Below are 21,145 nucleotides of genomic sequence, written 5' to 3'. Positions count from 1 at the left end.
GCTGATGGCATGCACAACATTCTCTGGAAAATTCAAATAAGGGAGCAACACCGATCCAACTAACTAATGTAGCAATTGCATCTCATATTCCAAAATAGCTCCAAAATAGCTCAGTAAATTAAGGGCAATTTTTTCGTTATTCTAGAAGGAAAATTATGTTCTCCAGCTTAGGTTGTAAGGCAAGCCTTCACTGCAGCCAGCTTGCAGGCCAGGTCTGGCCCACAAGGCAGTCTCTGTTGCCCACCAGGGATGAGGCAACGTGCGCCTTTTGCCTATGCACTTCCCAGCTGGTGCCAGTCAGACTATTTGCGTCTCCTGACTGCTGGCTGGCCTAGAAGAAAGTTCTGCCACATACTGGCCCTGCCAGGGGACTCGTATCTCCTAGTTGGCCACTTCCCTCTGCTTCTTCTCCCCTCTTATCCCTCCTGGGCAGAACATCACACAGTGTCTCACAGCCTGAGCTAACCAGAGAACGGGGAGAGAGAAGGCATTGGAGTGAATGAACGAAGCTAGAAGAGCAGCAGGAGGTGTTTGGATGAGTGTTAGGAAGTAGAAGTCATTAGCAGCCTCTGAGCTCATTTGAGTTGTAGCCTTCTGCAATAAAAATTCATTTAAGAGGAAAAGGTGAAAACCATTTCCTGTCTCATAAGGATTCTTTCATCTCTGTCACGCAGCCAGTTTGGTCTGAGGGAGAGACTGGTGTTGCGGGGTAGTCGGATAACACCAACGGTACAAAGAGGAGCTCTCCAGAGCTGCACGCAGGCTGCCGGGGCACCACGTGATACCAAACGGGCAAGGAAAATAACATCTTTTAACCGATTCTTTTTCAGACATATGAAAGACACGGGGTTTGAGTAATTCCAAAGAACAAAGAGTAATTCCAAATTCCAAAGAGTAACTCCAAAGAGGTCAAATCAAAGTATCAATGCTGCCTGATTCCAGGTGAGACAAGTGGAATCAGGATAACGCAAAAACCCGAAACATGGATCAGTATTTGGTTTTCCTCTTTAAAAGAAGAAAGTGAGGCTGACATCCCCACCTCAGCAGCAGGGGAAGTTGAGCCAGTTCTTACAGGAGCAGCAAGTGTGTCAAACTATAACGGAAGGGGCTAACAAACAGCAAGTTCGGAAAACAGATACAGCTGCCTAGTTGGCAAAGCACTCTTGGGTTTGTCTGCTGGTTTGCAGGTGGGTTTTTGCTTCCTTGTTTTACAACACATCGTTTTATTTGTGGCATACGTACAGAGAGGTATTTTTAAACAAATAAGGGAGTAACAGCACGGAAGTCCCAGCTGAGGGTGCAAGGCAGGTCCCCTTTAGTGCAGAGATTCCTAAAAGAGAGCTGCAATCCTCACGGCAGGAGCCAGGTGAGTCTCTGAGTGGTCAGAGGCTGACACTGGCCCACCTGATGGATCCTGGAGACTTCAGCGCGTGCTCCAGGCCCCAACTCAGTTTACGCCTTTACATTAACCCCAAGAAGCTTCAGCAAGGTCTGCTCCATGGGCGTTGCCAGGACTGGATAACAGTCCAGCATAGTCACAGCAGCTGGGAGAATGAAAGGATCAGGCATCTGGCTTCATATACAGCCTCATGGGGTCTGGAGCAGAGGAGAGAGGGAACGGGGAAGCCTTGAGGTGCTGGAGAGCAGTTGGCTTTTATTATGGTCTTCCCAGCTATCACATAGCCCTCCAGAAAGAAATCTTTGGGAACCCGTATTTTAATATGTTTTGCTCCTTCCAGAGGAAAATGTTCACCGATTCAGGAAGCAACCTCCAGGGGGGTGTTTCCAGTCAGAGGAGGGAGAAGAGGAGCCAGCAGTGGGCGAGGAGCTGCCTCTGCACCTCTGCCTGAAATAAGTACATGTTCCCAAGCTCATGCTCGTGTCCCTGTGCCAGGGACTCTGCTGGCTGAGGCTAACGCACCTAGAAGGAGAGGTCACACAGTACAGCTTCCACCAGCTAGCCAAATGCATTTCACAGTGTTTAAGCCCAGCCATTATTTAGTATCTGCTGCCAGGAGCCACCTTGTCTGTGCTGACATCATCTGGTCAGGTTTTTTACACTCTCTAACAGAAACTATGACACACTCCAGCAAGAATAGACACTTAATGCCAAGAAACAGACAGTACAGCTCAGGCTCCCAGATGGGTTTGAATAATTTATTTCTAATTCAGCTTCATTTCTACAACTTTTGGAAGAATGTTTTTGAGACCAAAACTTCCATACACAGATTTTCTTTTCACAGAGCACTGAAACTTTTGAAACATGTTCAATAATTTCAACTTGAAAAATCAAATATTTCAGCATATGTTTCCCTGATAATATAATCTTTGTGTTCACTTGATCGTGACAGACTTTTCTAAGTACCCTATTTAAACATGACCCTAAGTCATATTTTCATGACCGTGCCTTTGGTATACACTAAGAACCACGTCAAAAGGGTTGTTATCTGAAATCAATGCCACTCGTATGCTGGTAAAGAAGAAAAAAAAAAAACTTTGTTTCAGCAATTTACTATGACACTGCTGAGTATTAAATCAAGGAAAACAGCTCGATAGCAGAAGCCAATTGGGAATATAGCTTATTTTGTCTAAAACTATATATAATTTTACCAATAACTCAGAGTCATCTGGAACCTGGCAAAAATAGCATAACAAAATTACAGCTGAGCTGATGATTTTCATTTTCCAAACAGGACAGCAAAGGTCCATTGCTGCTTGGTACCATTCCACCTACTTCCTCAGAATAAACGCAGAGATGCACGTCAATTAAAAACTGCAAAACTCTGGTTACGACACACCTGAATTTTATGGAATTCTTCCATTTAAGTTAATGACAGAAGGATTCATCATAAGAGGCCATAGACAAGAAAAAGAAAAAAGCATATTTTGTTGTCACAGCAGAAAGACCTAAAGGTTAGAAGACGTTTTTCTGATTGTGACTTGTTTTTTTGATTGTGCCTAGAACCTCTTCCAAAGCCAGAGATGTCCAGGGTAAGATTCACATGGAACATGCTGGATTTCAGATCCACATCTCAATAAGTTTACTGGGGTGGCAACTTTTTTCAGTAAAAGAGAGATGGTGGTTGGGGGTGAAGAGGGAAATCCAGGAATAACATGGGAAAGAGTGGGAAAAAAGCTTATGAGCAATCTTCCAGACACCAATGGAAAGAGAAGAGCTAGCAGTATCTTCACAGAAGTGACAGACTACTCTGGCCTGCCACAGCAATGTCAGTAGTGTCTTCTCCTGCCATTTGCCATGTGCCTTATCTCAGGACCTGCTTCCCACATCATTTTCTGAGTCAGCTGCGTTACCCCTCTGCTGAATATCATCAGACACGAATGTAAAGGAGGGAAAGTGCCAGCAGCAGTACTACTCTCCAGCAAGAGGGTAAAGGTCCTTTGAAAATGTGAATTTGTTTACAGAACAAGTAATTGTTGCCAAAAGACCATATTGACTTCAGTGTAGCTGAATACATTACTTGGTACAGTAAGAGTATTTTTAATAGAAGCTCATACTGTATCATTTTCCTGTGCTAACTCCATAGATCTTTACTTCAAAATAATGGCAGTTTGAAATAATTAAAAGGTGTAAATGAATCAAAAATACCCACAATATATTGCTCTTTCTCTAAACATGAAGACATTATTTAGTTACAGCAGAAATAATAATATGAGGCAAGGATGGACTGTTCCTGCCTCCTTTACAATCACTAACCTCAACAAAGTTGAATTTTCTTTCATGTTGTCTGAAATCAGCCCTGAATCTCTAATAATTCAAAACCAAAGTGTCTCTTTAAAACACAGGTCTCATTTTTTTCCTTAAATCATTTATTGTAATAGTTTTACACATACTGGTTCTCCTCCTATGCTGGACAAAGACTAGAAAACTGTCAAGCATTTTCAGTGAACTATTTTTTTATAATGAAGTCATAATTTTTATGACTTTATAAACTGGATACTAGCAGTACTATTGCACTCTTCATATGTGATTGGCTGTGTGAATAAGATAATGCTTTATCCTGTGTTGTGACTCTGTTTTTCATAAATGGAAGGAGTCACTTTTTCCTGCCCATAAAATGTCCATGTCTGGGTCAAGATTTTAATGAATTTGTACATTCTTTATAAATGTTTTGCAATATTAATAAAAATAACTTTTCAAAATGGTCATAAGATCATTTTTATTACGAATACGAAGAGTTATTTTTCATTAATAGCCAAGACAGTTTGATTTCTTAGAAATGTTAGTGTAAATAACTCTCATCAGAGGAAAGAAAGGGAGAATTAAGAGGCCCCAAATACGGCAGAAGTAGATGTCTGAAATCTAGTGACAAGAGTGCTCATGTGTTTATCAGGGCTATATGCTCAAAGACCTAATGACCTGGATTTTTATTCATGAGGTCAATGTCTATATCTATGTTTTCTTTTACGCTATAGTTCCACAAGCAGTCTGTTCTGGCACAGGGTAACAGTACTTTTGCTAAAATGGATGGCATCTCTCTTCCTGTCCTCCAATAACCATTCGCCCCTGTTACTCTGTTGTGTAGGCACTAATGCATATGGCTGTATATGAAGTCAATCAAGCGGCTCACAAACACACATACTCCTTTGAAACATGTCACTTCAGGCCTCCAGTGGTCAGCCATAAAACACTGAAAAAATATCAAAATGGGTTAAATCACAGTAGATTCAGCTGGACACACCAGCCAAAATTAATGTCATTAATTGTCCAGGTCCAAGTCTTTGGTATAAACCCTTCTCTCTGCTAAATTATAATTATAATTATAATTTGCACTGTAATTATACTATGCTATACTGGTGCATGTGTTTACATGCACTTCATAGTGGAGATAAAACTAAAGAAAGGTATAGTGGGAGAGCAAAGCACAGCCTGTAAGAGCGGTGACAATCTCTCGAGTTCATTGCCTGAAGTTGTTAGAGATTTTGAATCTGTTTCTCGTTTGAAGTTTTATTTGAACTTTAATGTTTTGGATATGTCTTTTTCTAAATATATGTGTGTTTGTATTTGCTTCCACGGTTACCTGTATTTTATTTTTAAAAATAGATTAACATTAAATACTTGCAGACTGATCTAAAAGTCACTGAAATTAGTGGAAAACCTCCCAATGACTTCATTGGTCTTTGGATTACATCTTTAGGGAACTCTCTTCTTACAAACTGAGATTATCAGGCCCTTGTAGAGTATAAGTCAGTATTGACATTAGTGCAGTCAGAGTGATTTATAATAGCTGAGTATCTGATTCTACCTCCAGTGAGCCCAGTTTTCCAAAACCTGAATCATTGTAATTGCCTTGTGAATATTTCAGCCATACATTGTTTTGCAATGGACCATAAGAGTGCTTTGAGCAACAACTACAAAATTAATTAAGACCTGCCAAAGACTACGTTCCAAACTGTAAGGTAGCCTTGTGGATACCCTGCTGAGCTGCAATGTCTGATTACTGCAGCTTAACAGGGCTATCTTTTCACCTGTGGAATTGCATAGAGAATAAACTAAGCACTTTGTCCTGGTCACCAATATAGACATAATTCCTGTTGCTGTGTAGCTTTGATTATCCAGAAATGCTACTTTGGAGTGACTCTCACAGTACCCATACCTGTGCAGTAGAAAGACAAAAAAAAAAAAAGGCAAAGGAAAAGGAAAAGCAAAGGATTTGCATTTTATATCTCGTTTTAACTTTTTGCAAATCTACATTAAAATTTCATCTCTTTTAAAATGTGATGTTATTACTGGGGTTTTTTTAAAGACAGAAACTTGGAACTTTGCAGTGCAGCTTAGCTGTTCATACAACTGAAAAAGAATGACAGAAAGAGAGATGACATGCATTATTTGATTTCAGAAATAAAAGCGTTTCAGATAAATTTACATTGATTCAGGTGGTTTTGGTGTTTATATATGACAATTCCTAAAAGAACCACTTAAAATAAGAATAAATAAACTCTCAATAACCCTGTCCATTTCTGTGTTTATAAAGCACAGCAATAATTTTGAATAATAATTGAAATCATAGTCGTAATGTAAAAGAAAAGATCCATCCATCTAGTGAAATTTTACACTGTACCACACACACATTAGCTCTTTTCTTGCCAAAAGAGTTTTGAGTGTATGTACTGTTCACCTAAATATAAAACAGTAAAAATTGGATCACTGAGCCAGAGAAATAATGCTATGTGTTTTACGTGAGATTCTTTAAAATAGTTGTACTTTTGCTCAGCACCAAAAAAAAAATCTTTGAACACTGTTCAAGCTTTGAGTTATGATGAAATATGGCTAACAATGGGGAACTGCTATAATGGCAAAAATATTTTATTTCTGCTTTAGGTTAATTAATGTGGAAAATGTCTCATTTTTACAGCCCATATATTAAACCTTTGACAGTTATACAAGTGAAGTAATTTTCCTGAAAAAAGAAAAACTGTGGGCTATGCGAGATGATAACCTTTTGAAAGGGCAAACCTTCAATTCCTTAGCAGAACATTTGATTAACAGCACCATAACAGCTGACAGAGTTTATCATTACAGTGGCTACTCCACATGAGCCCTGCTAAAATCAATCATGTTTAGAAATTGGAACATTCTTCAAGTTAGCAAACCACTTCTTTGCTTTAAAGGCCTGACCTAAAATTAATTAAGGCCAAAAGAAAGACTTCCCCTTGATCAGTATCAGAAGTGGTTGAAGTTTTGGTGAAAAAACAAAACTTTGGTGAAGTTTTGTGGAAAAATTACAGTCTTGATTGCGAGAGGCTCTTTGGGTTTCCCATGTAAAGTGTTATCTCCATGGTCAGTGCTAGCTCAGCAGTAAAAGCAAAGTGACTTGCCCCAGATGTCCCTATTTTTTTAATCCCTCAGGTATATGGCAGGCAACTCAATCATCGTGAAGATGAAGTTGGCAGGAAGGATGTACTGTTTTGGTGGGGACTAGTTCCACCAAAATGTTTAGCTTTTAGCAGTGGCAGGGGAATGGGAGTGGAGGCAGACACAAAATCAGGCCCACTAATACTTGATGGTCCAAGCACTTTGCCAGGTCTGAATGGCTCACAGACGATGGTACTTGAAACATTCACTTTATCTTTGACAGAATGAAATTCTACCAACATTGGTAAGAAACCTTGAGCCAGCCATTGTAAAAAGGTGAACTATGGAAAAAGTCAATGTCTTTGAGATAGGTGGGGTCTGAAGCCATCATCTGGGTGAATACTAAAGGAGTAATGAAGGTGGATGGGAGTCTCTGGGATACGCATGCTGAGTCTAGGAAGCAACAGGCATTGGTGTACAAGACATTTGGGACCAGGTCAGGAGAACTCCTCAGGATGCTGCACAGCACCAGGCCCCCCCTGCTGGCATCATGCAGAGGGAAACCAGCTGCTGTGTATCTTCCAGAGTAAGCAAGAAAAATGCTCTTAGTACATGAAGTAAAAAGTTTTGCCACCACTGTCCTGTGCCGTAGAGTACAGTATTTTGAGAGAAACTGCTCAGAATGGCACTTTTCCCTTCAGCTTCTCTTCTTACAATTGACTGTAGGTAAAGAGCTGAAACAAGGATAAAAAAACATTGAAGGTATCAGCCCAAAAGTTAATAGAACTCCAAAATAAAACTTTTTTGCATAAGGTAAAATGAAACTAAAATAATTCACTTTTTGAATTATACCTACTGCTTGGTTTCCTAGGCAAGTACTTCAAGGTGCTGACTGCTGAGCTTTGCAGCCCAGTTCAGCAAAATGCCATATTACATGCTATAAATTATCCCATTGACTTCAAGGACTGAGCCTTTAATTTCTTTCTAGTGTCTTAAATATTAATTTAATAGGACACTTTTTTATAAGCAGTATTGTATTCACCTTCACCTTGTGCTTTTAAAAAAAAGTCAGCTGTTCCCATTTTCCTAAACTATTCAGCTCGTGAATGTACCAGCTAGTTACTTTTTAAGAACATACATTATCCATACCTGGACTTTCTTTGACAGAACGATTCATATTCCACTTAAAACTTAATTTATATATGATACCACAGGTCATTAAACTGGGAGAGAAGATGTAATTGCTAGACAGCCAGAAAAAGGTGAGCTTAACAGAAACAAAGAACAGAAGGTCTATCAAGAGGAACCACTTAACAGAGCAAAAAATTGTAATTAAATTGTCTAAAGACCATTTTGGTTCATTTTTTGAAACACGTATTTAACAGTTAGAAGCTTGACTGTTGGAAGGTAACAGGCCTTTGTTAAAGATTTAATACTTCTGCCATTTCTGAATCCTTCCTGAGCAGCCTTATATACACTGTGTCTCCTAGTTTCGGGTTTTATATAGTATGCTAATCCCCCTTTTGCTTCTTTTTAAACATATTTCATTGTTTTCACACATAGCATCCTGTCTCAGTTGCCCCAAACCCCTATCACAATCCTTTTGATAGCCTCTTTCCTTACCACTTACTTGCTTCTCTCTCAGGGAAAGACACTTTGCCTAGGCTGGAGACTGATTATTGGTCTTGCTTCCCTATTAGACTCCTTTTTCACTTCAAGGTGAGCACCATTAAGCCTTTCATGATAAGATCAGTGCTCATCAGAGACCTTCCTAATTGCATCCTCCTCTTGGCGGACATTACTGACCTGAACGATGCTCAGCCCCTGACGGAGTTCTGTTTTTTCTACAGCAAAATGGCAGAGTTGGTGCAATATAGTCGTAAATTGGAAGGTTTAGTTGCTTCCCCTCACTACAGAGAGCTTTGCAAGACATTTTAGTTTCCTTCTGCCTCCAGCATAGAGTAAAAAAATCAGGACTTCTCAAGGAGTCAAAGACCCCTGAGGGGCAGGCTTTGGCTGTGTGTTTAAAGAAGCAGCCCTGTATTGTTCAAAAGACAGGAGTGGATACAGCCCATATGTGAAGCAGGACAGGCATCAGGGAGGCTGCACAATCTTGTGTCTGCCCCCATTTCACATGGGTCATGACCATGTGCTGGATTGTCAGTGCTGCCAGACTCCAGTGCAGCTCAGGAGACCCAGAGGAGGACAGGATGACAGGACAGGAGGACAGGAGGACACGAGGATGAGGCACGTGGCTCACATAGGCTGTGCCTGCTGCTTGCAGGCTGTTTCTTAAATTTTTTTGCCAGTCTGAAAAGGTGAAATTCTGCCATATTATGCCTAGTTCTGACACTGGTTCTTCTGTCTCAGGGAGTTTCCAGTTCAGTGCCACTTGCAAGATACCTGCTATCTCAGTCCACACTTGTCACAACTGCTCATCATGATGGAAGAACAGTAAGCCCTTAGGGGAGCAAAATAAGGCATCATGCATGCCAGGCTCTGTCTATCAGTGCAGATGTATGCTGGTAACTTGAGGTCAAGAATTAACAGGCACCCATCACAAGTGTAATTGTGTCAGTCTCACCTTTCCCAGAAGCTGTTGCCCGGAGCTAGAGATGTCACAATCTCCTTAGAAAAGGGAGATGCAAATGGTAAAATCATTAGACTGAAGGTATTTTGAGGGAGGTTTCTCAAGTCTGAACAATATCTCAAATTTCCCAGGAGTCTGTCTCTTTGATTTTTTTTACTACTTTCCCCTACAGTTAGATTATTCTATCTCAGTCTTTGACTCAACAACTCAATGCAATGAAGGAAGCAATTTGAGGATAGTGACTAATTGGTATAGTATTTCTTATCTCAGATATTAAAGCAATATGAAAATCACACAGAAGAGCATGATTTCATGTTCTAACAATATGCAGAATAAACATCACTTCATGGCTGAAAAAGCAAAGGTTAAAACACCCACCATTCATTTCTCTTTGAGCAGAAAATATTTAGCAGATGTTTTTCAGTTCCTACAGGAAGATCAGCAAATTTAGTCTTCAGGGAAAGGTGTGGATGTGCATGTATACATGTATGTACATGTGCTCTGGTCTCACCTGAGTCTGATTACTTATATGGGAGAGAAATGCATAAACTGAAAAAGGTAAAGTTGTGAGTAGCTGTACTTCTTTAAATTGCATAGAGTTGTATTAAAGGTATCTTAAAATTAGTGTGTACCGGGAAATGTCTGTAAATTATACAAGGAATGCCACTGTTATTTTCCGTAAGACTGGGGAATCAAGGTCTTCCATTTGGCTTCAGGATTCCCTCATGAATATTTCACATTCCTATTCTCAGACAGGAAAGAGGGAGCAGATACTTATATAGATTAAGAGTTACCATAGTTATCAAGGTCCAAAAAATACTTTAGAAGGCTAAACAAACCTGTAACTACTAGAGATTAGGGTGAAATATTTCTGGTATAATCTTCCACACCTATAAATCTATTTTCAGTTTTCCATACATTATTTTGAAGCAACTTATATGACTCATCATCAGAAACAGGATATTAGATAGACAGACTATGAGTTTGTTCTCACTCATACTATGTCAGCTCCTTTATTTGAGTGGATTTGCAGAGATTAAGGTAACATTTCCTATTTGGTCATCATATGAGAGACTATGACCATGTAATCTACCTGTGGTCTGTTCATCTTCTTTACTATGACGGCTGTTCCCATCTCTCTTGGTGGAAAGATAAAATCTGTAAGTGATGATGAGATTATCAGGACAATTGTGGAAGATAAATGTTCATCCACATACATATCTTAAGGCAAATAAGGCAGATAAAATATGCATTAAATAAAATTTATGAACAAAAAAGGAAGGTAAATGTTGGCCCACCTCATCTGAATTATTCACCCAAAGTAAGTTTCAGTGATATCATCCTTGCCATGAAGCAGTCATAAAAATGTTAGTAATTATTAGCCATGGGGTTGATGCATACTGAATTAATGAGGCCTCCATTCTGGGTTTCTTCTACTCAAAGGAAAAATTTTATGTTGCCTGTTTTAGTTAGGTTTTTGTCATAAATAACATCAGTTCGTTATGTTAAAAAGAACACTTAGGCATCCAAGAATGAGACCCATAAAAGCCACCATGCTAAGATAGGACCAGCCTGATCTAGCCAGCATGACTGTATAAACAGGGGTGTATCTTGCATCCTATGTCTCCCCAGGACTAAGCTGTCACAACCTCTCAGGACCCACAGCAGAATGTCCTCTCCTGCATAACTCAGAAGGTCTCAGGAGGTCATTGAGTCCAAGCTCCTGCTCAAAGCAGGGTCAACACTGAATTCGGACAAGGTTACTTAGGGGTTTGATGCTTAAGGTCTTGAAAAACTCCAAAGAAGGAGACCCCAAGGAGTCCACTTGTAACCAGCCCCCTCAAGAGAACGAACCTTTAACCATGGTCATCTAAACCCTCTGTTTCTAAAACCAAGGATGGATCCATACTGTTTTTCAAAAGGTGGCAGCATCTATAAGCTGTCAACTGGCACATTCACGCCCACTCAGATAACGCACAGACAACTCATTGGATCCTTAGGGCATCGTCTTGGCCGTCACATGGCCACTTGAAGCAATTACCACAGGCATGCTCACTAGCAGATTTTCCTGGGGAATTGTTGCAATAGAAAAAGAGTACTTACAGATTTTGGAGTTCCCCGAGACCAACAGAAGTTTGGAAGATCAGTCTTCAAACTAGCTCTATGTTTGTGATGTGAACAGCAAAACACAGATCATCTACATAGAAAACAATTAAAGCCACAGTATTTAATAAAGGCACATATCAAGCTCAGAATTAGAATTATTTTTCCAGCTTTAATTGCCTGATTTATAGGAAAGTTATACAGATACGTTTTTTAGCTTTTACGGGTACGCTAATGTTGTTTTCCAAAGGACACCAAAGTGAATAGTTACATAATCCATAACTAAAATTGAGAACCAAGTTACCAGAAAGTAAGAAAAGTCCAGATAGATACATTTGGAAAACATTACTTCTGGAAGCAAATCAAAGAAGTAAATGAAAGTAAAGCAGATTTGTTAATGTGCTATAATATTTTAATTGGACTTTAATAAAAATCAATATCCACTACTAGTTACTACTAACAGATAGTTTTAAACAAACTTTATTAACATGCTGGAATGTAATTAATGAATTAAAGGTATATCCCTTCAAGCAGCTGTAAGCAACTGTATTTCTACTCACAGTTTAGAGAACTTAATGGAATGGATCTTGTTAGTTTTCTTATATTTGTTGTTTTACAGCTTTCTTACACAATATTTACAAGATTATCTTGCTCCAAACAAGGACTTTCATCTAGCATTTTATATGTAACTGTAACAGTTGAAGAAACTTGGAGTGATTGGTTATAATTTTTTTTCTTCAACAGTTCTAGCATACTTTTTAAAAAAATCAGTTTTAAGTTGCATCAGATGTTTTAGTTCTAAAACAAAGCTATATGGCTACAGCTGATGGCAATATACTTCTTGACTGTATTTGAATCTATAAACTTATAAATATATAAATATACAAACATATAGACTTGTATATAAGCTTGCAAGGTGACATCAGGTTTCCTCTCAAGGTCTTTATCTGTGGCTTCTATGTAAATTATGAAGAATCTATTGGAACAGTCTCTACCTGTGTTTAGTATAGCACATATAAATACATTTAAGACACTTTCAAAGTCCTCCAAGAATTTTGGCCTTCTGTGACACCAAAAACATTCATTAAAAAACCTGCCATTTCTCCCAATAAATTAACTTCCAGAAGATACTACTTCCTCTGATTTTTTTCTAATTTGGAAAATGTTTTTGTAACATGTTGATGTTTATCTCAATTTCTTACGATAACTTTCTTATCTGTTTCCTTCTGCTGTCCAGGTGACATCTGTCTTCACTGGACTACTCAAATGGAACGCTGGTACAGATTCATACAATGAACACATTTTGCCCAATCTTAGTGATGTCAAAAAGCTGCAGGAAAACTACATGCAGAGCTGTCTGGAAGTCACTAGCTACCAGAATAGAAATCTCCAGAACTGCAGGCACTGGGCTGAGCCATGCCCAGACTCCTTTACCATTCCAGTCTCACAGGGAAGGCTCTGCTGCCTCTGCTCTTTTCCCTCTCTCGCTCCATGCAGCGACATGTGAGGGTAGGAGCAGTGTCCCTTGTCTGTAGCCTATTGGTGCCCTCTCTCTGAGACACCCCACCCCAGCTGCACAGTCCTGCTGGCCACCCAGCTGTGGGACCATCTCTTTCTTCCAGGACTGCCTTCTGCAGAGGTGCTCCCAGACCTGCAGCAGCATAGCCAGACCAGAGGCAGGCATTGTCTGGAGGTGGCAATGCTCCCCTTCTCCCTCTCCACATCACAGACATCACTACCAACAGTTACTCCTTGGCTGAGAGTATATTCCTGCTGTGCTTTCAAATATCGTACCCCAGTTATACAAAAATGGCAGACACCCTCCCTTCTTCGCCCCAGTAAAAGTTGAGTGGTCTTGGTATAAAGCACAGTAATCTTATCCTAACAGGTCAATGTACTTTCTTTTTTTTACACTTACTAAGATGCGAACTTGCTCTTTAACACAGAGATACAAAATGTTGAGAGACTTCATGCTAAGGACATCTCACCAGCAGGCTGATGGGAGGCACGACAGAGAAGGCTTTCTCTTCCTGCCACTGACTGGAGTTACTCTGCAGCAGACAGCGAGAATGCCATCCTTCTTTAGAGCTCTTGCCTCTTACTAACTTTTACTAAAAAAGGATTTTTACTGGGCATAGCTCCCCTACATCTGTGGTTTTGTACATTACTTCAATGGTCACTGTGCCATTTAGCAGGCAATTTCAAAGATTCCTTCCTACATTGCGACAGTTAGCGTCTATCTGTGCACAACAGAAAAACTGAGACGAGCAAAATGCTTCAACGTTTTTGAAGCAAGATTCAGACAGATTTTTCAATGAATATCACAAATTTACTTTATTCAAATTTCAAGTTACTATTAGTACTTTTCATGTTGTATCCAACAATCATTGGCAATGGCTGGGTTGCTTCCTTTCCCAAAAAAGTTTTCATTTAATCCCATGGGCTTGCTTCATACAATGAGGTATAATTTGCTAGCATTCAACTAAAGCATTTTCAGAGTTGTGCGGAACACAAGGGTCATCAAATATGCATTACTCATCCAGAGCACTTCTCAGCTTGTACATTCTTGCTCTTAAGTGTGTGTGTGGGGGTCTTTGATAGCAAAAGGTCATTATTAATCAGAGTTTGCCATGGTCAGACAGCAATCTTAACCATTCACCACAATAAAGGCAGCAAAGCAGAGACAGGAAAAGGGTTCATCATGCATAAGACAAGCACAGTTCTTTCTCAAATAAAATTTTTCGGTCTACCAGAAACAAGAGTTTCAGGATATTTATAAATGTTAATGAATGCTAATGGTATGAGGTAGGCTGAGCTACCATTGAACTAACAAAAAAACAACTTGAAGCATTTAGTAAATTGACATTTAAAATATATAGTGAATTTCTTCTACCTTCAGCACACTTACTTTCTCCTGATTTATGAGTCAAAGCTTTTTCTCTCTTTTTATAACACAGAAACTTTGGATTTCATATAATGAACAGAAAATAAAGTTAGGATTATTACAGATCTGTGTTCCAAATGTTCTATCTTTTTATTAATTAGTATCACAAAAGTTGTGTTTATCATAAAAGTTTTGTTTCTGTGTTTTCTGAGGCAAATGCAGGAGAATGTGACAACCATTATCAGTTAAGACTACAGTTTCATCTGTCCCAGTATCCCATATCTGACAGAGGTTAGTAGCACATCCTGAGGGAGAGTGTGAGAAACAAAGCCAGTATGAAGTAAGCCTTCATCTAGCAGCATCCCCCGCAACATCAGATAGCTTAGAAGTAGTCTGGGTTTTATGCCATTTTAACTACATACTTGACTATTATCCCATACTGAATACTATTTTCATTATTTGTTTCTAATTTTTCAAAAATACTTCCATTGACACTTGAGTTTGACCTAATTCTCAAGTTTCTAAAGACTTCAGGGTGGAAGACACCCTTTCTCAGATGCTCTGTCTGATCAACAACACAAAGAATTTGTTCAACTTTTCCGCCATGGATGACTTTGACATCTCTTTTATACCTCAGACTTCTGCCAGGCTTCCTGCATCCAATGTATTTAAAAATACACTGACATCTTATAATTTGCTTTTATGCTATAGCAATTTAGTCCACTAGATCTCGATTTTTTTCTCTTGTATTTCTTTCATTTGGACAAAGGATGTCTATCCTATTGCCTCGCTGAATCTTTTTGGTTTGGTTCTTTAAGTCTTCTCCAGTTGGTCATACACTTTTATTCTGAGCCTTGATAGGAGCTTTAAACAACTGCCCTGCTGCTTGCAAGCATTTTATACTTCTTATAAGCATTGTATTATTGTGCAGTATTTTATAATTTTGTTTGCACTATCGTACCACACTGCTAGGAACTTTCATATGAACAAAGGCTTGTCTGTATATTTTATTTAAGTTCTTGTGAATGTACACCCTTTCTCTTAAGTTTCTCAAGATTCTTTTGAGCTTGGAATTGAATGAAACTGAAAGTTTTAAAGTAAGATGAAATCTTAAACCTCCTCAATTTGCTATTGAATCACAAACTTTGAATCTCTATGTTCATTCAGAATGGGACCTGACTTTGTCCACTTTGCCCACTTTTTGAAATGCCTGTGAGTGATAATGAGGCCTTTACTGGAGGAGGAATTAGAAAGACAATCCCTGGGATTCACTTTGTTAGGTAAAGCATCTACAGGGATTGCAAATTGCAAATATTTGTAATTGTCACACATCTTCGTTTTCAACTTTTACATTATCTCTTGATAAATACCCTTTACAAACAAAAATATTAATTTCTTCCCTGGAGGTGACAATTTTCCTTCTTTTACCTTCCCAGACCTTGCTTTGACAATTCCACCTCTCATTCTCATTACACACTCTTTATAACCTATTATCACTAAGATAAAATTAAACTGAGAACATAGTAAGACATCTGACTAAAACTAGATCACAACATGAAGAGCTTTAGGTTCAAAGTAGAACAGAAGTTTAAGATGTGCTGGTTTTGGCTGTGATAGAGATAATTTTCTTCATAGTAGCTATTATGGGGCTATGTTTTGGATTTCTGCTGGAAACAGTGTTGATAACACAGGGATGTTTTCGTTACTGCTGAGCAGTGCTTATACTAAATCAAGGCCTTTTCTGCTTCTCAGCCCACCCCACCAGCGAGTAGGCTGGGGCTGCACAAGAAGCTGGGAGGGGACACGGCTGGGACAGCTGACCCCAACTGACCAAAGGGATATTCCATACCATATGGCGTCATGCTCAGCATATGTAAAGCTGGGGGAAGAAGAAGGAAGGGGGGACATTCGGAGTGATGGCGTTTGTCTTCCCAAGTAACCATTGTGCATGATGGAGCCCTGCTTTCCTGGAGATGGCTGAACACCTGCCTGCCCATGGGAAGGAGTGAATGAATTCCTTGCTTTGCTTTGCTTGTGTGCGTGGCTTTTGCTTTCCCTATTAAACTGTCTTTATCTCAACCCATGTGTTTTCTCTTTTACTCTTCCGATTCTCTCCCCCATCCCACCAGGGGGGAGTGAGTGAGCAGCTGTGTGGGGCTTAGTTGCTGGCTGCGGTTAAACCACATCAAAGATACTGATTCAAATAATCCATAGTGTCTGAAGAAGTTTTTAAGAAGTTCTGCAAATTGACAGCAAAGAAAAATTTTCTCTTTTTCAGGTGTCATTTGAAGCTGTTAAGTGCTAAAAACATAAAAGCAAATGTCTATACTGTGACCTTAGGTTCAAGTTTTAAATTTTATTCTTGGAATTTCTTTTATGTGATAGGGCATTGTAGTGATCTTTTACCTCCAGAGGACACGTAGTATTACTGATCAAATTGCTTAGTAAGTGGAGATTTGACAATTCTTTATTTATTGAAAATTACATTTTGCTATCTTCAGCTCTCTAGGGTTTTTAAGGATTAACACAAAATTTTATTCTATTAATGGCACAATATAGAGGACTCTGCAAAGGTGAGGGCATGTCTCTGTGGATATAATCTGGTGTATGCTCACAGATACGCATTTACTAGCACATGCAAAAAAACTGAGAAGGTTTGCATATGCTGCTTTTTTATGGACAATTTAAAAGTCAAGCAGGAAAACAGGAAGTAAAACACCTGAAGATTTAAAAAAAAAAAGTCTGAAAACTCACACTAGCAGACTATAGAGGTAGACTATAGAGGTAGAACTATAACCTGGAGCCAGGACATAATGGTCTGCTGGCACCCAAATTCACCTTCATTAGCTTCCCAGAGGTTCAGAGAGGCTTTTCAAGGATTGGAATGACTTTCATTCTCCACAGCTTTGGCTTCCATGATGTCCTCTTCCTCTCATGCAAATTTCTAACTTGAAGGATGAGACAGGATTGCTTTCCCTCTGTTCTTATAGCTTGAGACTTGTATTAATTCTGCCTCACAACACCTTCCTTCAAGGTCCTGGAAAAAGTAGTCTTAAGGCTTGCCTTGGAGTCATGCAGCTTATCCCAGTCAGAGGTCACTGCTGGACAGCAATAAAAAGAAATGCTTTGCTTTAATTAGCAATTAAAAATTAGCCTATATTTTATATCAAATAGAAATTGATCCAAAAAGTATAACAAAACTCCAGGTATATAACATCACTTCTGAAAGACTGTGAGTGGAAAAAAGCCCAACAGTTAGTATAAAAATATGATTGAAAAATTTATACAGCAAGCAGCCATTCAGTTCTCATTTGCCACCAAAATTGAGAAATATTAACCTATATTCACTCTCAGCATTCCCTCTTCCTTCAAAGAAAATTAGTATTCAAAGAAAATTGTTTTCTCAGACACTAAATACTTCATTGCAGTAGGAAGAAGATAACTTCACAGGTGATTAAACCAAGCTGAAAAATAATTTTTAAAGTAAATATGGGGTCTGTCTTTCCAAAAAAACTATTTCTCTTACAGTTTAGAATAGAGTCATCTATTTTAAAAAAAAAAAATCAAAAAGAATCTAGAAATGAACTGTTAGATTCTAGTTTTGAACTTCACATGAATAACGGCATCACAAAAAGCCACCACATTTGACCTATATAAAAACCCTCTGTATTAGCTAATAGGCACATATAAAACAAGATTTTGTTCATTATACACAACTAATATTACCTTGAGCCTACCTTCCAGTTTTGAAAAACATGTTTTAAGAAACACCATCCTACCTTGCTTTTGCATGGAACTTATGAGTACAGGATAAACTCTGCTGTGTATACCACTAATTTTCCTCAGCTCCAAATGATGTGCCAGGTCTTTCATACTCACCGTGATGACACAAAATATTACACATGTAGAGCAGAGTTGCACATTTTTTTCAGTTCCCATTCCTTAGGGATGGCAATATCCAACACTTTCTAAAGTGAAGGAGTTTTAAGGGTTTATGGCTAGAAGTTCATTAGTTCCCATTTAGAAAAAGTCCACATTCTTTCCAAAAATGACATGCTCTGCTCAACTCTCACAGATTCATTTGCAGAAGACTTGCATATGTAAGTTGTTTACAACTCCAAAGGCATTTTAAGAATGAATGGCTGATGCCTAGTTGCTTCCCATGCAAGACATTTCATTAAAGAACAAGATAAGCATTTACCTATAGAAAAAGAAGATGAATTGCTTCGTTCCCTTCTGCTATCATTCACACAGATACACAAATAAGGTCTGATCCTTGGCTTCTGCTGAAGTCCCTTTGTGATAAGAATGCTTACATGAATCATTAGCAGGCATAAAGCCAGAATTATTTAGTGCATCCCCCAGGCTGTTCTAAGACATGCCAGGAGTAGGTTTGGCTTTCAGCTCTGGAAGCAGAACACTAACTTCAAGCCACTTTTCTCACCCCCTCCCCTCATCATGTCTGGTAAAGGACTTGTCCTTAACTGCAGCTTCTTGCTTTTCCAGATGGTAACTTCTAAAGTACACAATAGGAAAGTGGGAACATAATTCTCACATCTTCACTGATGTTGTAAGATTAAAAATCTTCACATAAAAGACACAAAACTGTCGGCTCAAGGACAGTAGTATGCTTCGAAATGGATAATACACTTTTAAAACATTACATATTTCCTAGGGGTCTAAAATAGAATTACGATACAACTCTAAAGCTGTACAATGGCTCAGGGCCAGATTCTCAGCCAAAATCGAACACCATAGACTAAGTCTCAAGAGCACATACAACTTGCTTTAGATTTCTTGTACGCCTTTTCAGAACTTCTCCTGTTCTAGTCAACAGGGAGTATCAGTCAGGATTACGGTAGAGAATCAGTAATGGTGCAGCTGAATGGAGTCCACAAAAAAACCTATGGAATGATTGCTTTTAGAGAAAATGTTCAAAAATATGGAACTATCTAAAAATGAGAGAAATTAAGCAAATATTGCATCACCACCTTGTTTTCAGCTGTACAACAGAACAGGGAAATCAAATGTGATAATCCTGTCCAGTTAGAGACTCAAATACTGTGTGAAAAGGCCATGAAGCTGGAGATTTCAAATGCAAACAGAACAGCTGCATGCTTTTACTTTAAACCACAGTCTTCAATTCTTTGGCAGGCCTGAAAGGACAGATTATTGAGAAATTATCATAAAATGTGTGCCAAGGCATCACCATGCAGGGTATTCATAGCAAGTTTTCCTTTATTTGAGGTATCTTAACCTACATTAGCATAGGATGCCCAAAGTAAGCAATGAAAATGAACACAGCAACATAGAAAGAGGTCTGTATTACACTGCTGTCTCCTATTCCATTTTTTCCAGTTGGTGAGACAGCCTAAGCAAGGCATGTTACACAGATTTCCTAGACTAGAAAGGCCAGTTTCTTTGCACTTCCAGTCTCATTCTTCCTGTCATTGCCTGGCATTTCTTTATAGCGGGTTAACGGGGCTTTTTCTGGCTGCACTTCAATCTGGATCCACATTCAATCTGTGATTATCCATCTTGTATTTCCACTTTGTAGAGGTACTAATGTTTCACTATGTTTCATTAGGGATTCACAAAGCTCATTTCTTCTTAGTATTCTCTCTTTTCAATTTGCCCTATATTGCCATTAATGTTTTTGTTGTGCTATAAATTCACTGAGGACAGTGAAGATGCCCGAGAACTGGAAGGGGACGTTAAAGTATCCAACTTTTTAAAAAAAGGAAAAAGAAATAGCCAGAGGAACTACAGCCTAACTTCAGAAAGAATCTGGAATTTAAAAAAATAGCAAACAATTTGTAAATCCCTTAAAAATAAAAAATAGTTAAAATCAATTGCTCCATAAGATGTCTTGCTAAATTATTTTAATCTCTTTCTTTGACAGGGTAGGTGGCTAGGTGAATAGGGGGAGGTAGTAGATCTCAACATTCATGAGACCTCTGACACTGTCTTGCATGACTATCTTATAACGCAGCTAAGGAAATATGATCTAGCTAGAATAACCTAGAAATGGGTATAAAATGATGGAAAATGTATCCAAAAATAGTCATCAAATAGAAGAACATTTTCTTTAAGGCTTGTCAAAGATTTATTCGCACCCAACCCAGTCAGTATTTTAATTAGTAGCTTGGATTTGGAGTAGACATTGTACTGATAAAATATGTGGATGACACAAGACCAGGAAGATTTGCAAGCACATTACCATTGAAAATAATGCTGAAATAGAGAAATGATCTGTAAAGGCTAATACAATAGACGTGGGAATGAAAAATTTTCTAAAAATGAAAAAGTGGTAGAGACTGGTAGAGCAAGATTCAGAGGCCTTAGTGGTTCACAAAGGAAATATAAGGCAGCAATAACAATGAAGTTTTTCATTAAAAAAAAAAAAAAGGAAAGAAAAAGAAAAGAAAGTCATTCCTAGATTCTATTAACAAAGCATCCAGTGCAGGCACAGCAAGTGAAAATTTGAGTGTACGAGGCAGAAGGAAAGCTTCTGCTGGGTCCAGTCCAGGGATAATCCTTCAAGAAAAAGGTGGACAGTCTGGGACAATCCAGATGAGAGTAGCAAGAACACTGAGAGATTTAAGAGGCATGACTGATGAAGAAATTAGCTTTGATTACTCTAAAAAGACAGAAAGAAAACAGGATAACTTTTTTCCAGTGCATTAAAAAAATGCTATAGGATTGTAACCAGCTGTTTTCCGTGGCAAATCAGCTGTTCTCATTCACTCAGCAG

General features: G+C 38.7%; 2 long non-coding RNA genes across 5 annotated transcripts in view; both read right to left on the bottom strand.

The window, feature by feature from the left end:
- Nucleotides 1-18,678, bottom strand: part of LOC142407668 (uncharacterized) — a 500,339-nt gene extending 481,661 nt beyond the window's left edge. Inside the window, exons 1-2 of one of the 2 annotated variants that reach the window (XR_012775004.1) lie at nt 18,593-18,678; nt 17,230-17,492 (exon numbers count right to left, since the gene is read on the bottom strand). This is a non-coding gene — a long non-coding RNA (uncharacterized LOC142407668). Of the gene's footprint in view, nt 1-17,229; nt 17,493-18,170; nt 18,272-18,592 lie in introns of those variants that run through there. The other variant, XR_012775005.1, reaches the window with a different exon arrangement.
- On the bottom strand, nt 4,794-11,607 carry LOC142408126 (uncharacterized). 3 transcript variants are annotated; one of them, XR_012775157.1, is made up of 4 exons: nt 11,508-11,607; nt 10,498-10,562; nt 9,399-9,442; nt 4,794-7,548 (listed from the first exon to the last, which is right to left on the bottom strand). It is a non-coding gene; the product is annotated as an uncharacterized LOC142408126 (long non-coding RNA). The 3 variants fall into 3 exon arrangements; XR_012775158.1 differs by lacking the exon at nt 11,508-11,607 and adding an exon at nt 11,259-11,300; XR_012775159.1 differs by lacking the exon at nt 11,508-11,607 and adding an exon at nt 10,703-11,087.
- Nucleotides 18,679-21,145: the final 2,467 nt, after the last annotated feature.

This window comes from Mycteria americana, chromosome 3, assembly GCF_035582795.1.
Source record: "Mycteria americana isolate JAX WOST 10 ecotype Jacksonville Zoo and Gardens chromosome 3, USCA_MyAme_1.0, whole genome shotgun sequence".
NCBI lineage: Eukaryota > Metazoa > Chordata > Aves > Ciconiiformes > Ciconiidae > Mycteria > Mycteria americana.
Note: the sequence above shows the minus strand (reverse complement) of the source record. Positions and strands in the feature narration are given on the sequence as shown.